General features: G+C 39.9%; 2 protein-coding genes across 6 annotated transcripts in view; one reads left to right on the top strand and one right to left on the bottom strand.

Annotated features, from left to right (window-relative positions):
- Nucleotides 1-8,398, bottom strand: part of SLC66A1L (solute carrier family 66 member 1 like) — a 35,386-nt gene extending 26,988 nt beyond the window's left edge. The window contains 1 exon segment of the mRNA XM_034957654.3: nt 7,993-8,398. The gene's annotated coding sequence lies outside the window, so the exon portion shown is untranslated.
- Nucleotides 8,399-16,975: 8,577 nt separating this feature from the next.
- VEPH1 (ventricular zone expressed PH domain containing 1) overlaps nt 16,976-19,634 on the top strand; it is a 274,555-nt gene continuing 271,896 nt past the window's right edge. For 3 of the 5 annotated variants that reach the window (XM_063602997.1, XM_063602998.1, XM_063602999.1), the window contains exon 1: nt 16,976-17,957. The gene's annotated coding sequence lies outside the window, so the exon portion shown is untranslated. The remainder of the gene's footprint in view (nt 17,958-19,634) is intronic. The other 2 variants (XM_063603000.1, XM_063603001.1) reach the window with 1 other exon arrangement.

Below are 19,634 nucleotides of genomic sequence, written 5' to 3'. Positions count from 1 at the left end.
TTCAGTGATCTCTAAAAAAAAAAACCACAGAAGAGAAATTTAGAAATTCTTCAGAGAAATTTAACAAAGAGATTGAAATAATAATTTAAAAAATCAGAATCTTGGAACTGAGAAATACATTTGCAAAACTGAAAAAATTCAGTAGAGGCTCTCAACAGCAAAATGGATACAGCAGAGGAAACAATCAGTGAATCAGTGATCTCAAAGGCAAGCTATTTGAAAATGCACAGTCAGAGGAGAAAAAAGAATGAATAGGAATGGAGATTACCTATGAGACATAGAAAGTTACTTCAAAAGGCCAAATCTAAGGATTATTGGTGTTCAAGAGGGTATTGAGCAAGAGCATGGGGCAGAAAGCTTATTTAAAGAAATAATAACAGAAAACTTTCTAAAACTCAAGAAAGATACAAATATTAAGATACAGGAAGGTCAGAGAATACCAGATTTGATCCAAGTAAGACTACCCCAAGGCATATAATAATCAAACTCCCAAAAGTCAAGGCAAAGGGAGAATTCTAAAAGCAGCAAGATAAAAGAACAAATAACATATAAAGGAACTCCAATTAGTGTGGCAACAGACTTTTCAACAGAAACCATGCAGGTTGGGAAAGAGTAGGACAATATTTTCAAAGTGCTGAAAGAAAATAACTGTCATCCAACAATATTATATCCAGCAAAGTTATCCTTCAAATATGAAGCAGAGATAAAGTTTTTCCCAGGTAAGTAAAAGCCAAAAGAATTCACCACCATCAGACTGTCTTACAGAAATGCTAAAGGGAGTTTTTTAATCTGAAATAAAAAATAATAACGTGCAAAAAAGAAAAACTTAAGGTAAAATTAAGTACAAAGACAACTCAAAAAAATCCAATACTGTAATTTCAATGTACAATCTGCTCATACTTCTAGTATAAAGCCCAAAAGAGAAATCTATCAAAAATGAGAATAGCTAAAGCAACCTATTAAGAGATGGGTAACATTAAAACATGTCAACAAAGACAACAAAGTGTCAAAATGGGGAGGAGGGATGGAGTTAAAATATAGAGTTTTTTTTTTAGTTTTTTCTTTCTTTGTTTCTATTCTTCCCTTGTGATCTAAGATAAGTTGTCATTTTTTAAAATAATTTGTATTATCTAAAAGATGTTTTTTGTGTGCTTCATAGTAACCACAATGCAAAAACCTATCATAGATACACTAAAATAAAAAAAAGCAATGAACTAAAACATACTACCAGAGAAAATATCTTAACCTCAAAAGGAAGACAGTAAGAAAGGAAAAGAGGAGTTACAAAACAACTAGAAAACAAGAAACAAAATGGTAGTAGTAAGTCCTCATCAATAATAACATGGATATAAATGGATTCAACCCTCCAATTAAAAGACATAGAATAGCTGAATTGATAAAGAAACAAGACCAAACTACACGCTGCCAAAAGAAACCCACCTCACCTATAAAAATACATATATACTGAAAGTGAAGGGATGGAAAAAGATACACCAAAAAAGATCAAGAATAGCGATATTTATAACAGATAAAATAGACTACTAGTCAAAAACTGTAAAAAGAGATAAAGAAGGTCAGTATATAATGATAAAGGGGTCAATTCAGCAAGAGGATATAACAATTATAAATATCTATGCACCCAACATCGGAGCACCCAAGTATATAAAGCAAACAGATCTAAAGGGAGAGGTAGATTGCCACACAGTAGGCAATTAGTACTAGTAGGGGATTTCAACACTGCACTCAGTAGTGGACAGATCAACCAAACATAGAGCCAACAAAGAAACCTCAGAGTTAAACTACACTCAAGACCTAATAGACTTATTTGACATTCACAGAACACTTCACCCGTCAACTGCAGAACACATTCTTTCAATCAGCACAGGGAACATCCCCCAGAATATAATGTATCATAGGTCACAAAATGAGTCTCAAAAAATTCAAATAAGAAGAAATCATTTCAAGTATCTTTTCTTGCCACAATGGAATAAAACTAGAAGTCAATAACAAGAGGAATCTCAGAAACTACACAAACGCATAGAAATTAAACAACATGCTTCTGAACAACCAATGGGTCAAGGAAGAAATTCAGAAGGAAATTTAAAAGTTTCTTGAAACAAATAAGAATGTAAATACAAACACCAAAATCTATGGAATATAGAAAAAGCAATACTAAAAAGGAAATTTACATTAATAAACATCTACATTAAAAAAGTAAAAATACTTCAAATAATCAACTTTATGATGCACCTCAAGGAACTAGAAAAACAAGAACAAATCAAACCCAAAAATAGTAGTAGGAAAGAAATAACACAAATCAGAACAGACATAACTGAAGTTGATATTTTTAAAAGTACAAACAATGAAATGAAAGTTGTTTTTTTAAAAAGATAAGCAGAATTGACAAACTTTTAGCTAAACTAAATAAAAACACATAGGGAAGACCCAAATAAACAAATTCAGAAATTAAAAAAGATACCTAACAACTGAGACCACAAGGATAATTAGCGACTATTATGAACAACTATCCACCCACAAATTGGAAAACCTGGAAGAAATTGATAACTTTTTGAATATACATAATCTAACAAGATTGAACCATAAAGAAATAGAAATCCTCAACAAACCAATAATGGGTAATGAGATCAAAACAATAACAAAAAGTCTCCAATTAAAGAAAAGCCCAGGACATGATAATTTCACTGCTGAATTCTACCAAACATTGAAAGAATGAATACTGAATTCTCCTAAAACTCTTCAAAAAAACTGGAGAGGGGAGAGTACTTCAAACTCATTCTATGAGTCGAGAATTACCCTGATACCAAAACGAGACAAGGATACAACAAAAAAAGAAAACTACAGGCCAATATCACTGATGAACACAGATGCAAAAATAAATAAATAAATAAAAATAAAAGCTCAACAAAATACCAGCAAACTGAATTCAACAACACATTAAAAAGATCACACATCATGATCAAGTGGGATTCATCTCAGGGGTGAAAGGATGGTTCAACATACAGAAGTCAACAAATGTAATACATCATATTAACAGAAAGATTCAAGAACAAAAACTATATGATCATTTCAATAGATGCCAAAAAAAGCATTCAATAAAATTCAACCTACTATGGTAAAAAGCCTCAACAAACTGGGTATAGAAGAAACATATCCCAAAATAATAAAGACCATATATGACAAACACAGAGCTAACATCATAGTGAATGGGGAAAAAGTGAAAGCCTTTTGTCTGAGATCTGGAACAAGACAAGGATGCCCACTTTCACCACTTTTATTCAATATAGTACTGGAAGTCCTACACAGAGCAATTCAGCAGGAGAAATAAGTGGCACCCAAATTGGAAAGAAAGAAGTCAAATTAGCCTTGTTTGCACACGACATGATCTCACATCTCGAAAAACCTAAAGACTACACCACAAAACTGTTAGAACTGATAAATGAATTAGCTAAAGTTGCAAATCCAAAATAAACATACAAAAATCAGTAGCATTTATATATGCCGATGCCAAGTCATCTGAAAATAATGTTTAAAAAAAATCCCATTTACAGTAGCTACAAAGAATATAAAATACCTAGGAATCAATTTAACCAAAGATGTGAAAGATCTATTTAAAAAACACATAAAACACTGATTAAATAAAGTGAAGAGGACAAACGCACAAAAAGAAAAGAGATTACATGCTCATGGATTGGAAGAATTAATATTGTTAAAATGAAACTATAAAACACTGATAAAGTGACGAAGACACACACACAAAAGAAAAGAGATTGCATGCTCATGGATTAGAAGAATAAATATTGTTAAAATGAAAATACTGCCCCAAGCAATTTACAGATTCTATGCAATCTTTATCACAATGCCAATAACATTCTTCACAGAAATAGAAAAAAAAACTTAAATTTATATGGAACCATAGAAGACCCCAAACAGCCAAAGCAATCCTGAGCAAGAGAACAAAGCTGGTGGCAACACACTATCTGACTTCAAAATATACTAAAAAGCTACAGTAACCAAATCAGCAAGATACTGGCATAAAAACAGACATACAAACCAATGAAACAGAATATAGAACCCAGATATAACTCCATACACTTACACCCAACTCATTTTTGACAAAGTTGCCAAGAACACACAATGGGGAAGTTCAGTCTGTTCAATAAATGGTGCTGGGAAAACTGGATAAACACACAGAGAAGAGTGTAGATTAGTGCATTTCCACTACAGAAAACAGTATGGAGTTTCCTCAAAAAACTAAAAATAGAACTACTACATGATCCAGCAATTCCACTACTGGGTATATAACTAAAAGAAACGAAATCAATATATTGAAGAGATATATGTAGTCCAATGTTTACTGCAGTAGTAGTCACAGTAGCCAAAATATGAAATGAACCTAAGTGCCCATCAATAGATAAATGAATAAAGAAAATGCAGGCTGGGTGTGGTGGCATGCACCTGTAATCCCAGCACTTTGGAAGGCCCAGGTGGGAGGATTGCTTGAGCCCAGGAGTTTGAGACCAGCCTGGGCAACATAGTGAGACCCCATTTCTACAATTTTTTTTTAATTAGCCGGGTATGGTGGGCATGCACCTGTAATCCCAGCTACTGAGGAGGCCGAGGTGGGAGGACCACTTGAGCCCAGGAGGTCGAGGCTGCAGTGAGCCATGATTGCACCACTGCACTCCAGCCTGACCCTATCTCAACAACAACAACAACAACAAAAACAACAACAAAAGTATGGTAACTATAGATAATGGAATAGTATTCCTCCATAAAGAAGAATGAAGTCCTGTCATTTGCAGCAACATGAATGGAACTAGAGGTCATTATGTAAAGAGAAATAAGCCAGGCACAGAAAGACAAATATTGCATGTATTCATTTATATATGGGAGCTAAAACAAGAAGATCTCATGAAGACAGAGAGTAGATTGGTGGTTACCAGAGGCAAGGAAGGGTGGGGGAGAGGGAGAAGAAGGTTGATGAATGGGTATAAATAAATGGTTAGATAGAAGAAATAAGATATGATGTTCAATAGATCAGTAGGATGACTATAGTTAACATTAGTCTATTGTACATTTCAAAATAGCTAGAAAAGAGCAATTCAAATGTTAACACAAAGGCAAGATAAATATTTAAGGTGATAGATATCCCAATTATCCTAATTTGATTATATGAATGTATCAAATCTTAACATGTACCCCCAAAATATGTACATCTATTATGTAATAATAAAAAAATGAAAACATTTAAAAAACAACAAAAAAGACTGGTTCCTTCCCTATTTCTATATCCTACAGACAGCTGGAGCCAAACCTCAGAAATCCTAGCCTTCTCAGTGATATGGAGAGAACATCTGAGGAGTCTGTACAGGAAATGCTAGGAATTACATTAACTTCAATACACAACCCACATCAACAGCAAGGGAAGAAAACCATCAGCCTGGGGGAACTCAAGAGTAAAATTCAATTTAAAAGATAGAGCCACTGCCACATGCAACATTGGTCCTTATACCTTGACCTCCTCTCTATGAATCCTGTATCTCCTGCCTAGAGCTTCTCACAAGGTGCTGCTTGGTCAAGCCCATCTCTCAACACCCATCACCTGTGCTGCTGCTATATAGTAAAGTTGTGTTCTTTGCTACTGATATTGGTCTACAGAGCAGCAGCATTAGCGTCACCTGGGAGCTTGTTAGCAATGCCCCAGTCCAGACCTACGGAGAATCAGAATCTGCATTTTAACAAGATTCCAGATGACTCTTATGTACATTAAAGTGTGAGAAGCTCTGCTGTAGTTCACGTACTGTGTCATTTGGGGACTTTCTTGTTTATGTCAGTTGGGCTGTTTATTGAGCATGTTTTGTGTGCCAATAATTTTAGATACTTTGTATCTATATTCTCTAATATTCACAAAAGTAGAAATTATTATGAATAACTTATATATGCTTAAACTGCGACTCAGAGAGTTTGAGTCTTTCCCAAGCGGTCAAGAAGGGATCATAGTCTCTCAAGCAGTCATTTATATCTCAATTCTAGAGCCGAAGCTCTCAATAGGGTTTAGGAAGAAGAGTCTTCAAAATTGTGGTAATCTCTCTGAGAAACTCCATGAAATATATGATATGTAACTTTATCACACAAGTGAGGAGTATAAAAATCACAAACTAAGGCCAGGCGCGGTAGCTCACACCTGTAATCCCAGCACTTTGGGAGGCTGAGGCAGGTGAATCACTTGAGGTCAGGAGTTCAAGACAAGCCTGGCCAACATGGTGAAATCCCGTCTCTACTAAAAATACAAAAATTAGCCAGGCTGGTGGCATGCGCCTGTAATTCTAGCTACTCAGGAGGCTGAGGCAGGAGAATCGCTTGAACCTGGGAGGCAGAGGTTGCAGTGAGCTGAGATCACTCCACTGCACTCCAGCCTGGGCAACAGAGCAAGACTTTGTCTCAAAAAAAAAAAAAAAATCGTAAGCTGGAACATGAAAAAAATGTGAGTTACCACATCTCACAGCTGCTTCTGAATCTTGCCAAGTCATCTGCTCCTTGGTCACTCGTTTTGCCCTCTGTTCATACTCACAGGCCAATAAGTTGTAAGAAGCATCAACGCATTAAGAAATGTGTGTGAGGAAAACTTAAAAATAAGACAGCTTTGTTAACTTAATTTTTACCCCTGTAATTTGGAAGACAACCATGCCTGTCCCACTTTGGCAGTCAGATAACGCTAAGTGTAGCTCTTAGTATTTTGAAGCAGGGGTGTTTGAGAGCTATTGGCCTGGAAACTCTTCTTGAGCACTTTATGATGCAGAGAATCAGCCATGCAGCACTTTTGGTGCTGGAAACCTTCCCATCTAAATAGGCCAACACAAAATCACACACTTTCTGTACATCTCTGTCCCCTGAAAGTACCCACCACTGCCATCATATGCCATTAATGGCAACCAGGTGAGATGCCTCCTCTCTCAGCACATATAGATGTTAAGTACCTGCAGGCCAGGAATGAAATCTAAACCATGACACCTCTCCCTTGTCCATCTCCTACCTTTTTTCCTTATTTCCATGCATTGAATAAACCCCTATTCAATGAGGACTTATTTAATAAGAGGACAATGTAATTTAATAATATGATTAGGCCAGGTGCAGTGGCTCACGCCCGTAATGCCAGCACGTTGGGAGGCCAAAGCGGGCAGATAACTTGAGGCCAGGAGTTCGAGACCAGCCTGGCCAACATGGTGGAACTGTCTCTACTAAAATTTAAAAATTAGCTGGTGTGGTGGTGCACACCTGTAATCCCAGCTACTTGGGAGGCTGAGGCAGGAGAATGGCTGGTAGCGGGAGGCAGAGGTTGCAGTGAGCCGAGATTGTGCCACTGAACTCCAGCCTGGGTGACAGAGTGAGACTCTGTCTCAAAATAATAATAATAATAATAATAATAATAATAATAATAATAAATAGCATTTATTGAGTGCCTGCAACGTGCTAGGCACTGTATGCGATATTTTCAGATTTGCCTTCAGTTCTCACAGAGATAGGGGAAAAGTCAGGCTTTGGTGGGGTTAAGTGACTTGCCCAAGATCATAAGGCCACGGAGGGGAGGGACTGGCAGTGGTATGCTCTTATGAGGTCACACAACATTGCACAGGCTCACTGGGCAAAGTAGCCTTTCTTCCCACCTCACCAAGCGCTCTACAAAGGAGAAAGAGCTCCAGGAGTCCTGCTGGCCTCAAGATAGTCTCATGTTTCTACGGCACGGTTCTCAAAGTTTGGTCCACTTGGGCCGGCACCCTGGGCCGGAGAAGCTGAATTTTCCACCACCCCATCTCTGCCCCCACCCCGCGCCGGTACTTTCAGACGCTCATGAGCGAGATTCACAGTGGACTGGGGGTCATTCTGTACAAAGGTGGTCTTAGGTTTCCCATCAGAAAGAATATCGAGATTACCCATGCAAAATCCAGCGAGGCACAGGGGCAGTTTACCAACCTCAAGGAAATGTACCGCCGTGTTCGGGCCCAACCTCAGGCAATGAGAGGAAACTGAAGGAGAAACCCACAGCACGCACGCAGGAGGCTGCCCTGCGTTGGCCAGCAGCCGGCGCCTCCGAGAGATCAGGGAAGAAAAGCTGTTCAGCCTGAGCACGCGGGGCGGGGACCGGCACCCTCAGCCTTCCCCTCCGCGACTGCCAGGGAAGGCACGCCCCACCCAGTCAGCTGCCAGATTTGCGAGCACCACCTCCCGGGAAGCAGCCACTCCCGCTACCGCCCCTTCCCAGGTCACGTTTAGATTGTCAGCTCCCGGACGTCCTGGCTCCACTGTCAGACCCCTGGGACACGACCTCCCCCACCCCGCCTCGTTTTTTTCCCCAGCCGACTGGGGATGGGGGTGGAGAGACTTTGGCCAACAGCTGCCTCCTCCTGGAGCAGGATTTAAGGTCCTGTCCAGCCTTGTCCCTTCTTTGAAAACCCCCAGATTCACACAGAAAAACCAATAAGCGCTCCACAGCCCCGCATGCTGCACGCATCTGCGGGCCGCGCCCAAGGCCAAAGCCCGCCAGTTTGCCCGTGTGCCACGCAGCAGCCGGCTTCTTCGCGCTTACCGCGCGGCCCACAGATGCGGAGAAGAGGGCAAGCCAGGGCAGAGGATGGCACGACAACGGGACCAAACAGTGACCCCTGCAGGTGACTGGACGATAACTTGGCCTAGGACCGGCCCCCCGCCACTGCAAGCTGCGTTCCCTCTGTGCTCACACCCTGCAGCAGTCAAAGCACTCCCACTCACACACGGGCTGCACACGCATAGTTGCAGTACACCGAACTCACACACACTACACGTAAACACGTAGTCGTATGCACAAGCTCACACAATCACATGTGCCTGCGCGCGCGCGTGCACACACACACACACACACTTTGTACTGCATACAATAAAAAACTAGGCTTTCTGTTGTAGACTGAATAATGCCCTCCCCCTCTATCCCTAATCCCAAGATATCCAGGTACTATGCCTGGAACCTGTGAAGAGTTACCTTATATTCTAGGGAAGGAAAAAAGAAAAAGACTTTGCAGATATGATTAAAGATTTGGGGATAGGAGATTTTCTGGCGTTAGCAGTAGGACCCAATGCAATCACAAGCATCCTTAGAAAGAAAGGCAGAGGGCCCTTCCATGCTTCCACATATAAGAGGAGAAGGCAATGTGAGCAGGAAGCAGAGACTGAAGTGATGTGGCCACAAGCCAAGGGATGCCAGCAGCCACCAGAAGCTGGAAGAGGCTAGGAGGTAACAGCGCTGTGGGGAGGAGTGTGGCACTTCAATATCTTGATTTCAGCCCAGTAAAACTCGTTTGAGTCTTCTGGCCTGCAGGACTGTGGGAGAATGTTTTAAGCCACCAAGTAGTAATTTCTTTCAGCAGCCATAGGAAACTAATAGTTTCCTATTCACACTTTCCACCCACAGCTCAGCATGCTGCGGTCTTTGAGATCGAAATTAGGATCATGCCATTTAACTTGAGCCAAGTTACTGAACCTTTAGCAGTTTCAGTTTCTTCATCTTTATTAACCTAGAAAGAATGCCTACCAAATGGGCAGATTATTGTGAGGACGCACTCGTGCATGCCTTCATGCTTTTATTTCCAATTAATAAATCACCTCCCACCATGTGCCAGACACAGCTCCAGAGGCTGGGTTAAATGAGACACCCTTTTGTAAGTACAGAACATAGCAAAAGCTCTTAGAACCACACGTGTCTGGCACACAGTAAGTGCTCCACGGATGATGCAATAATCATCATCAGAGTCTTGACACTGAGCCTCACTTCAGTGGGAGGTCAAACTAGCACTTCATGGAGAGAGAACACAAAAAAGAACAGGAATGAAAAAAAACTGAAAGAGGCTTCTTACCCTCAGAACACAATAGTGTTTTGTTCATCCTTCTTAAGCCCCAGTTGCCTTCTTCCTTTCCCTCCAGCGGTGCTACACGTGCTTCCATTCAAGACTGGAAACATCCAGGGGACAGGGTCTGAACTTCACTCCCTATGCCTCTCTCTGCTTAATGAGGCTCACTCTTATTCCTTACGGTAACCCTGGCCTGTATCCACACAGAACTAAATCTTTTCCAAGTAGGCTTTCTCTTCCTTCTGCTCCCTGATCCGCTTCAGTCATTCTCTCAGTTAAACAGTTTTCATAATCTAACTTCCCCTAATCTAGCTTATAAGTGTCAGGGTCCAACCCCAGAGTCTACACTCCAACTAAACCACTCTATTAGTTTGTTCTCAGCAAACTTTTCTCCACACTGACATTTAAGGACATTTCAGAAGGGACAGCCTTAGTCTAGTGCCACATAGGGACACCACTGGATTTTTGGATGGAACAATTCTTCACAGAATCACACTGTCTTAGGCATTATAGGGCATTTAGCAACCCTGGCTTTGATCACTAAATTAGAGTAGTACCACAGTGTGTGTGACAATCAAAACTAACCACACATTTCCCGGCAAAGACTGGGGAGGAGAGGCTGCATGGATGGGACAGTCCTTATGAACTTTTATTTTTCAGTTTAATTTGATCTCCATATTATCTTCCTGTTACATCTAGTAGTGCCTGATTTAGCAATAGGCATCCGTAATTATTGACAAAGTAAACACCCAAGAATATGCAGTGATTTGAAAGGCAGAGAATGTTTCCAAGGAATACAATACACTCCACCACTCTGATTTCAGGCAAGTTGCTTGACTTCTCTATACATCAATGTCTTCAACCTCAAAACGGAAATGAAAAAAATACTCAAGGACAAATGATTTTTGTTCCCCATCCACAGTGTAGAATTATTCTGTGAAGTGGTTGCCTGACAAGGAACTACATTTCCTGCCTCCTTTGGCATGTATGTGGGGCTATGTGGTTATTTCAATGAAAATGTTAGCAGCAGTGATGTATGTTGCTTTCTGTTAATGTGGTTTGGAAGTCGGCACACCTTCTCCACCTGTTCTTCCCTCATTTGCTAGCTTGATGTCAGTGCCCAGAACATACCAGGAAGCTACACATTAGAAATGAGAGCGCAAGAAGGTATGGAAGGATCCTGGGCCCTCTGGATCTCCATTTGGGGAAAACCTACCTGCCTGCAGGAATACTCATACCGATCATGAAGCAACAAAAAATAAATTGATTAATTAAAAACCTTGCGTTGTGTTGAAGCCATTGGACATTGGACATTTTGGAATTTGTTAGAGAAGGAAGCATTGCCTTAAGTCATTCAAATATTTACCTCTTGTGATGTGTTAAAGAATGTAAACCACTAAGAAAAGCACATGGTATATAAAACACATTCATTAAATTCTAGCTATAGTAATTATTATTGTCTCTCTAAATTATTTAGTTTCTATAGCTCTTACGGTCAATATCACATTTTGGTAGTTATTATATATAATATTAGCATTTATGTTTTTAGTTGTTTGATGTCTATGGCTCTATTCACTCAAAAATTATAACTGAGCACCCACTACATATCAGGCACTGGGGAAACAAAGATGAGAAAGGCATGGTCCTTGCTCCCAGGTTCTTTACAGCAGTAAAAAGTTTCATACCTTAGATGCCTCCTGTGTCTCCCATGTTGATCTACCTGGAGACAAGCATAAGGTGAATGCTCAAAAATGTACCTGCAATAGTATACCTGCAGATATATTTGGAATACAGAGTCACCGCCACACAAACCAAATTTGTATGTGTTCACCCATGCCTCAATCCTCACTCTTAAGTGCTGAAATAATCCCAGGTAAAAATCTCATCACTACAATTGCACCAAGAATTTCAAATTGGCAGCTCCCCAGCAGGTAGAGGAACTTCCAGTCATTCTGGACATCAGGTGTAATCATGTGTTTTCTTCCTGAGAAGAATATGCCACCATTTGTCTCTTTTCTGCAAAGATCCAGGGCATTAAATCATAAAGGAAAGAAAAGAAGAAGAATGGATTGAAGAAATCACTTAGTAGTTTCCTTGGGACTTAGCACATAGAAAACACAAGATGAAAGAAAGTGAAGACATAATCACTTTTAATATTCCCTTGGAAAAGCTCCATCCCCAAATGTCCTTCATCCTTGCTGCTATTTGTCGAAGGTCTGCAAAGCTGAGTAGGAGTGTTTTATGCTAATTGGCTTTATCTGACATCCCTTTATCATTTGAAATTAATAGACAGCCTCGTAGATACAAGGTTAATGGAATGTCTTCTCCACCTCAGATTTGCAACTTGGCATTTTCCCCCAAACACCACTTTCATCTTTATATAAGTGATTGTGTCTATAAAGTCTTCTAAGAAAGGCATGCTGTCTAATCCCATCAGCCCATTTGTGAAACATTCCAGAGGGGAAATTGTTTACTGTCATTGTAGAAGCTATTCTGTTCTTGGCATGCTCCTCAACACCCCTCATGTTTGACATCTTCTTAGCATGGTGGGGAGATGGCAGCCCAATGTGCCAAGCACCAAGCACCAGCCACATAACAAAACTGCTTTGCCAGCCCTTTGGAATAATGCCATATGAACAAAGGAAAGCTTAATGTGAAGTAGAACCAAACTCCATCTCTAGGCACAGAGATGATAGAGGCCCTCTGCCTTTTCCTTCTACTCCTTCCTTTCTAGAAACACAGACTGAGGTGACATTTGGAAAAGAAGTATGAATGTGTTATAAAACTGGAAAGACTTTTGGCTGAAGAAAGCCTTCTCTGCAAGTTCTGAATATCTTTGAGGGGCAAGAGTAGGCTAGAGGAGAGGGAGTAAGCAGAGTGACTGTTTTGGCCTTCAAGGAAGAGTCAAGGCTGGGCGTAGTGGCTCACCCTTGTTATCCCAGCACTTTGGGGGGCTGAGGCAGGCAGATCACTTGAGGCCAGTTCAAGATCAGCCTGGCCAACATGGCAAAACTCCCTCTCTACCAAAAATACAAATATTACTGGGTGCCTGTAATCCCAGCTACTCAGGTGGCTGAGGCACGAGAATCACTTAAACCCTGGAGGTGGAGGTTGCAGTGAGCCGAGATTGCACCACTGAACCCAAGCCTGAGCGACAGAGTGAGACTCTATCTAAAACAGAAAATAAAATTAAAAAGCCAAGAGAATCAGCAGTTTATTCGACTCAGATCATCAGAGGCCAAGGAGTTTTGAGAAGGGCAGATAGAATGCAGAGTTCATAATGATAATTCCATATGCTTTATACTCCAAGAACTCCAGAGGCCTTTTCTGTTTAAACATCTTAAACAATATTGTGCTAGTATTTAAGATACACAAAAAGGCATAAAGAATAAAACAAAACAAAATGCGATTGAAGTTGATATACATCTCCCATCTTCTCCCGCTATATTCTAGCCCACAAGTAACCACTGTCCTAAATTTGTAGTTTGCCGTTGTGTGCTTTCCCATGCCTTTGCCACATGCTAGTTGCTTTACATGTTTTTAGATGTTATTTACCTCTGTATTTTATGCACATCTGTATCAGACGTAAATAGAAACAAATAGATACAACAGAAAACAACAAAAGGACAGTAATCTAAACAAAATACAAGTTTATTCCTCTATCACATTAGAGAAATCTGGAGGTAGGCCAATCAGAGCTTTTATGGTGGCATTTAGGAATCCAGGTACCTATTTTCTATATCATCCTAGCTCACAGTTTCCATTTTTAAAGTAATCTTCTAATGTAAAGTAGGCTGCTAGAATTTCAATCATTATGTCCACATTGTGAGCTAGAAGAAGGGAAAAATGTAGAAGGGCAAAAGAAAGGGTCATTAGCAGCTCAGCAAAACCCCTTTATGAAGTTCCTGAAAATCATAATCATCACTTCCACTTGCAGCTCATTTTCTAGAACTAAATCACATCACCACACCAAGCTGCAAGATCCCTTTTATTATGGGAAGCAATTTTCCAAATAATATTGGTATTTGATTACAAAGTGGAAAGTCGAGAATGTCTGTGAACAACTATAGTCTGCAAATATTTGCACTCTTTATATGCTTGTTTTTGCTTAATTGCATTTGTGAGATTCATCCACATTGAAAGTTATAGCTCTGGTTCATTAATTTTCCCTGCTGTATACTATTTTATTGAGTGAATATTCTACAATTTATTTACCTAGTCTTCTGTTTATGTTTTTTATTTTTGTTTTCTTTTTGGGATGGTTGACAGGAAGTGTTTAAAGAAATGATGCTATGAACATTCTTATGCATTTTCTGGTTCATATATATATGTGTGTTTCTTCAGGGATCTTAATACAAAGTAGAAATACTGGGCCATGGGTATATATCACCTCAATTTTACAAATTTTTGTAAAGGTGATCAAATTTTTCTAAAGGTGATAGCACCATTGCACTCTACCAGCAGTCAGTGGTGTCCTTTGTACTCAAAGTCCTAAACAGTATTTGGACACTTTTTGGGTGTCCAAATGACAGAGCCTACCCAAATGAGAAGGAACCAGAAAACCAACTCTGGTAACAAGACAAAACAAAGTTCTTTAACACCTCCAAAAAAATCATTCTAGCTCGCCAGCAATGGACCCAAACCAAGAAGAAATCCCTGATTTACCTGAAAAAGAATTCAGGAGGTTAGCTATTAAGCTAATCAGGTAGGCACCAGAGAAAGGTGAAGCCCAAAGTAAGGAAATCCAAAAAACAATACAAGAAGTGAAGGGAGAAATAATCAACGAAATAGATAACATACATAAAAAACAATCAAAACTTCAGGAAACAATGGACACATTTATATAAATGCAAAATGCTCTGGAAAGTCTCAGCAATAGAATTTAACAAGTAGAAGAAAGAAATTCAGAGCTCGAAGACAAAGTGTTGGAATTAACCCAGTCCAACAAGACAAAGAAAAAAGAATAAGAAAATATGAACAAAACCTCCAACAAGTCTGGGATTATGTTAAATGATCAAACCTAAGAATAACTGGTGTTCCTGAGGAAGAAGAGAAATCTGAAAGTTTGGAAAACATATTTGGGGGAATAATCAAGGAAAACTTCCCTGCCCTTGCTAGAGACCTAGATATCCAACACAAGAAGCACAAAGAACACCTGGGAAATTCGCTGCAGAAAGATCATTGCCTAGACACGTTGTCATCAGGTTATCTAAAGTTAAGATGAAGGAAATAATCTTAAGAGCTGTGAGACAAAAGCACCAGGTAAACTGTAAAGGAAAATCAGATTAACAGCAGATTTCTCAGCAGAAACCATACAAGCTAGAAGGGATTGGGGCCCTATCTTCAGTCTCCTCAAGCAAAATAATTATCAGTCAAGAATTTTGTATCCAGCAAAACTAAGCTTCATATGCAAAGGAAAGATACAGTCTTATTCAGACAAACAAATGCTGAGAGAATTCACCACTGCCAAGCCAACACTACAAGAACTGCTAAAAGGAGCTCTAAATCTTGACACAAATCCTGGAAACACATCAAACAGAACCTCTTTAAAGCATAAATCTCACAGGACCTATAAAACAAAAATACAATTTAAAAACTAAAAACAAAAAAGCAAAATCCAAGGTATACAGGCAACAAATAGCATGATGAATGGAATGGTACCTCACATCTCAATATTAACACTAAATGTAAGTGGCTTAAATGCTCCTCTTAAAAGATACAGAATTTCAGAATGGATAAGAATTCACCAATCAACCGTCTGCTGCCTTCAAGAGACTCACCTAACACATAAGGACTTGCGTAAACTTATAAAACAATTCAATGGAAAAATCCTTGAAAGTATTCTGCTCATAGAGAAGACAGTATAATAAACTGATCTGTAAAAAGGCTATAAACTGTCATATTCTTATATTTTGTTGTAAGGAGTTCAAAGAACTCAGCAACATGGCTATCATCATCTATGAAGAATCAACCATAAATATGTGTCTATTGTGAAGGCTCGAAATAGAATAATTAAGTGAACTGTAGAGGATCAAGCACTCAGCAGGAAGGTAAAGAATAGAATTTGTCCCTCTTAATTTGTAATCTGGACTTCCTGCCTAACTGCAGTTTTCTGACAATGCTGAACATGTATTCATTCATTTATTATTATTAATTCTTAATTTACAAATACCTATTACACACTAACAATGTACCAGGCACAATACTAGTGTAAGGGAGAGATATTTTGAACCCTTAACTTATCTTATTTATATATATATCCCCATCTCCTTTTTAAGTTCTTTCCCCCAATTCAACTAATTATGTTTTTGGGGTTCATAGATTTGGGGAAGTGATATGAAAACAGTAAGCAGAGAAAAAAGCTTCTCTTTGATTTTGTGTTTCAAAAAATTAGGCCCTCAGAGGAACACACAGACTTAATACAGAATAAAATATTTGAGTAAGGAACCTTAAAGATAAGAGCAAGGCTCCTATCTGTCCCCTCCACTCTTCCTTCTAGGAAATGATTCACTGAACTAAACTGAAAATATAGGAGAGTTGGAGGAGGGGTAATAGGAGTCCAGATGTTGATGGGTCTTGAAAAAGGGGCTTAGTGCCTGTTCCAGGTAGGAAAGACTGCAGAGTCATATTGAGACAGACCACGCCTCATCCAACAACACAGTCCGTCCAGACCCCAGCATGGTGCAGGAGCTGCAAAATGATGTGGATTGCACCTGATAGAAACAGTGATGAGATTCATTGGATGGAGGACGCCTGTGATTGGGAAGAGAATGTCCCTCTGGTGGCCTTTGTGAACACTTGACAGAGACCTGGAAGGACAATAGTTGTCATTGCAGGTGCTGTGTGGACAGAGAACATGGACATCTTAATGGGGTGCCCATGTAATCCCCTTACAAATTGTGCACAACCCCATGGAAATGGATAGGGGACCACTTCAATTCATATTACATTTTTTACCTTGGCAGAACAGGGATTAGCAAATAAAATTGGACTATTTAATTAGTCTGACTACTATTTAATTTAATTGGACTATTCAAATTTTTATCCATCTCTGTTATGAATAGTGATTTTATTGACTGAACCAGCTTTGGAATTACATAGTTTGGGAGGGAGATAATAAATGAGTAAGCAACTAAATTAACAAAATAATTACTGGCTGTGAGAAGTGTCAGAAAGGAAAAAATTAAAATACTAGAAAATAACCAGGACTGACCTAGCTAGGGTGGTGAAGGAAGGCCTGAAGGAACAGCCAGCACAGAGGCCCTGAGGTACAAGGCAGCATGGCCTGCTCTGGGTCCCACAGAAGGCAGCTGAGCCAAGTGAGCAGTGGATTAATGCTGGACAGGTGGTGGGGACCAGAGGGTACAGGACATTGTGGGCCATAATAAGGAACTGAGGTTTTATTTCATGTGTCAGGAGAAGTTAAGGGTTTTAAGCAGGATAAATAATAGTTAAATCTATATTTTAAGAAGACTAATCTGGCTTCTGTGTGGAGACTGGATTGTGGAAGGAGGAACACGAATGGAAACAGTGCTCCAGGGAGAAGCTTCTGCTGTGGTCCAGGCCAGAGACTGCGGAAACTTGAACACAAAATGGAAAAAAAAAAAAAAGTGTAAAAATACAAGATCTATTTTAGACATAGAATCAAGAGGACTGGCTGATGCATTTGAGTGTGGGAAGAGGCACAGGTGGATGTCAGTGTGGCTCCCAGGGGTCTGCTTTTAGTAACCGGGTAGACATCAGGGCCGTTTTCTGAAATTGGGAAAGGAGGATGCTGGGAGGATGGTGATGCTTTTTCAGGGACGTGGCAGGAAATCAATTGCTTCAATTTGGACTTACTCAGTTTACTACGGCAAGGAGTCCTCCACATGGAGTTTTCAGACAGGCAGTTAGCTATGACTCAGGGGAAGTGTGTCAGAGGAGAGGTCTGGGGAGATATTCAAAGTCCTGCAAGTGGATGCAATTGTTTAGGGGAAGAGTGAAGGAGAAGAGAAGAGAGCCTGAAACTAAACCGGGAGGAATCCAGCATTTAGAAGTCTGGCAGGCAAAGAGGACAAGGTGAGCCTGCCTTTAATGTTAGAATTGTCTTCATATTTCTTTCATTCTTCATTTTCCTCTTGCGGTAGTTCTGCTTGGTGACCAGTGCAGCCTCAGGGAGCTGACAAGAACCGGGCCTATTCCCCATATGTGACTCTTATAAGGCCTGAACGAATCTCCTCATGTCTTGGTTTCCTCAGCTACACAAAAAGGCCACTGTGGTAGCAGCCACTCCTGCTGGGTTGGTGAGAAGTGTCAAGATGGAGTTAGGCTCAAGCACTAAGATTTACATTCAAATGCCAGCCATTTTCTCAGTCTTTATGAATAATCCAGACTTTGTGTTTTGGACCCTTAGACATAGTAATAACGCAAACGGAATCAAAATCATCATTCATATTATTAACAAACATTTCTGAGTAATGTTTTGAGTAAATGCCTAATAAAGTTTAAGAAATAAAAGTAACTCATGTTTATTAAAGAGGAATTACTAGGTTTCCATTCATAAGCTTCAATATCCTGCTTAATGGATTCCATACCTAACATAGAAATCCAGTGAATGAATTATGGTCAAACAGTCCACAAAAATTATATGGTTTCCTTTTTTACTGTTGTTTCCCCTACGTGAAATAACAATGAGGAATGTAGCTTGAATAAAGGCATTTCTTGTAACAGAATGAAAGCATTAGGGTGACGCTGGTTGTATTTTAGCTGACTGGAGAGCCTCAAAGCTTTATGGTCAGAATGTGCCCCCTTGTGGAAGATGTGAGTAAAAAACAGTAGAGAGGAAACAGTATTGTGGCCGAGATCTTGGGAAAGAATTGAAGGTGGGAGAGGACTAAAGAAGCAGGAAGCAATGAATTAAAAGCCTGTTGACTACACTTCGTAAAGAACCATATAAGGAAGAAGGCATTGTATCAAATAAGGAAATGAGTGTAGCCAGGTGGAAAGGAGAACCTGGGTTAGGTAAGCTCGCAGTCTTAGGTTCCAGAAAACTTGAATCATTAATAATGAATATAAATGAAATAGCCACTGAATTAGGCATTTCGGAGTGCTGTCTCTGAGCTCAGCCTGGCTGGGTGCAAATCATGGCTCTGTTAGTAGCTGTGTGACTTTAGGGCGTCATTTTACTGTTCTCTAAGCTTCAGTCATCCCATCTGAAAAACAGAATAGTAACAGTGCCTTTTTAGATGCTGGCTGTTGTTGTAGGTAAAGGTTGCTGTGAGGAGTAAATGAGGTAAAGTATAGAAAGTGTTTTCAGTGTGGTGTCTGCGGTACTGAAATAGCTATCACTACTACCTGCCAGTGTGTGCATTTTAAAACAGTGAAAGACATTTCCTTTTCTATTTTTAAAAATGGCTTCCAGATACAGACAATCACCGACTACAGAGGAAAGCTCTGTGGCTCTGTGAAAGTTGTGAGGCTGAAGATTTTTAAGCCTTTCTATAAGGCTGCTCCAGAGATGGAAAACAAGTTCCCCCTCGACTCATATTCTATGGGTGGGGGGGCAATCCATCCAGACACATTTGGATCAGTGTGACTAATTTGTTTTTACACAGTTGAGGTGAGGTCAGTGAGGGGCTGGGTACTTGGCGGAGCAAGGCTGTTTGGGTGGGTGGTGTGGGGCAGGGGTCAACTTGCTGCGATAGGCAAAGGCAGAAATGGGAAAGGAAATCAGGGCCACAGAAAGAGCCCAGGTTT

The sequence above is a fragment of the Pan paniscus genome, chromosome 2, assembly GCF_029289425.2.
Source record: "Pan paniscus chromosome 2, NHGRI_mPanPan1-v2.0_pri, whole genome shotgun sequence".
Taxonomy (NCBI): Eukaryota; Metazoa; Chordata; class Mammalia; order Primates; family Hominidae; genus Pan; species Pan paniscus.
The sequence above is the reverse complement of the archived record's forward strand: the minus strand, read 5'-3'. Positions and strand labels throughout refer to the sequence as shown.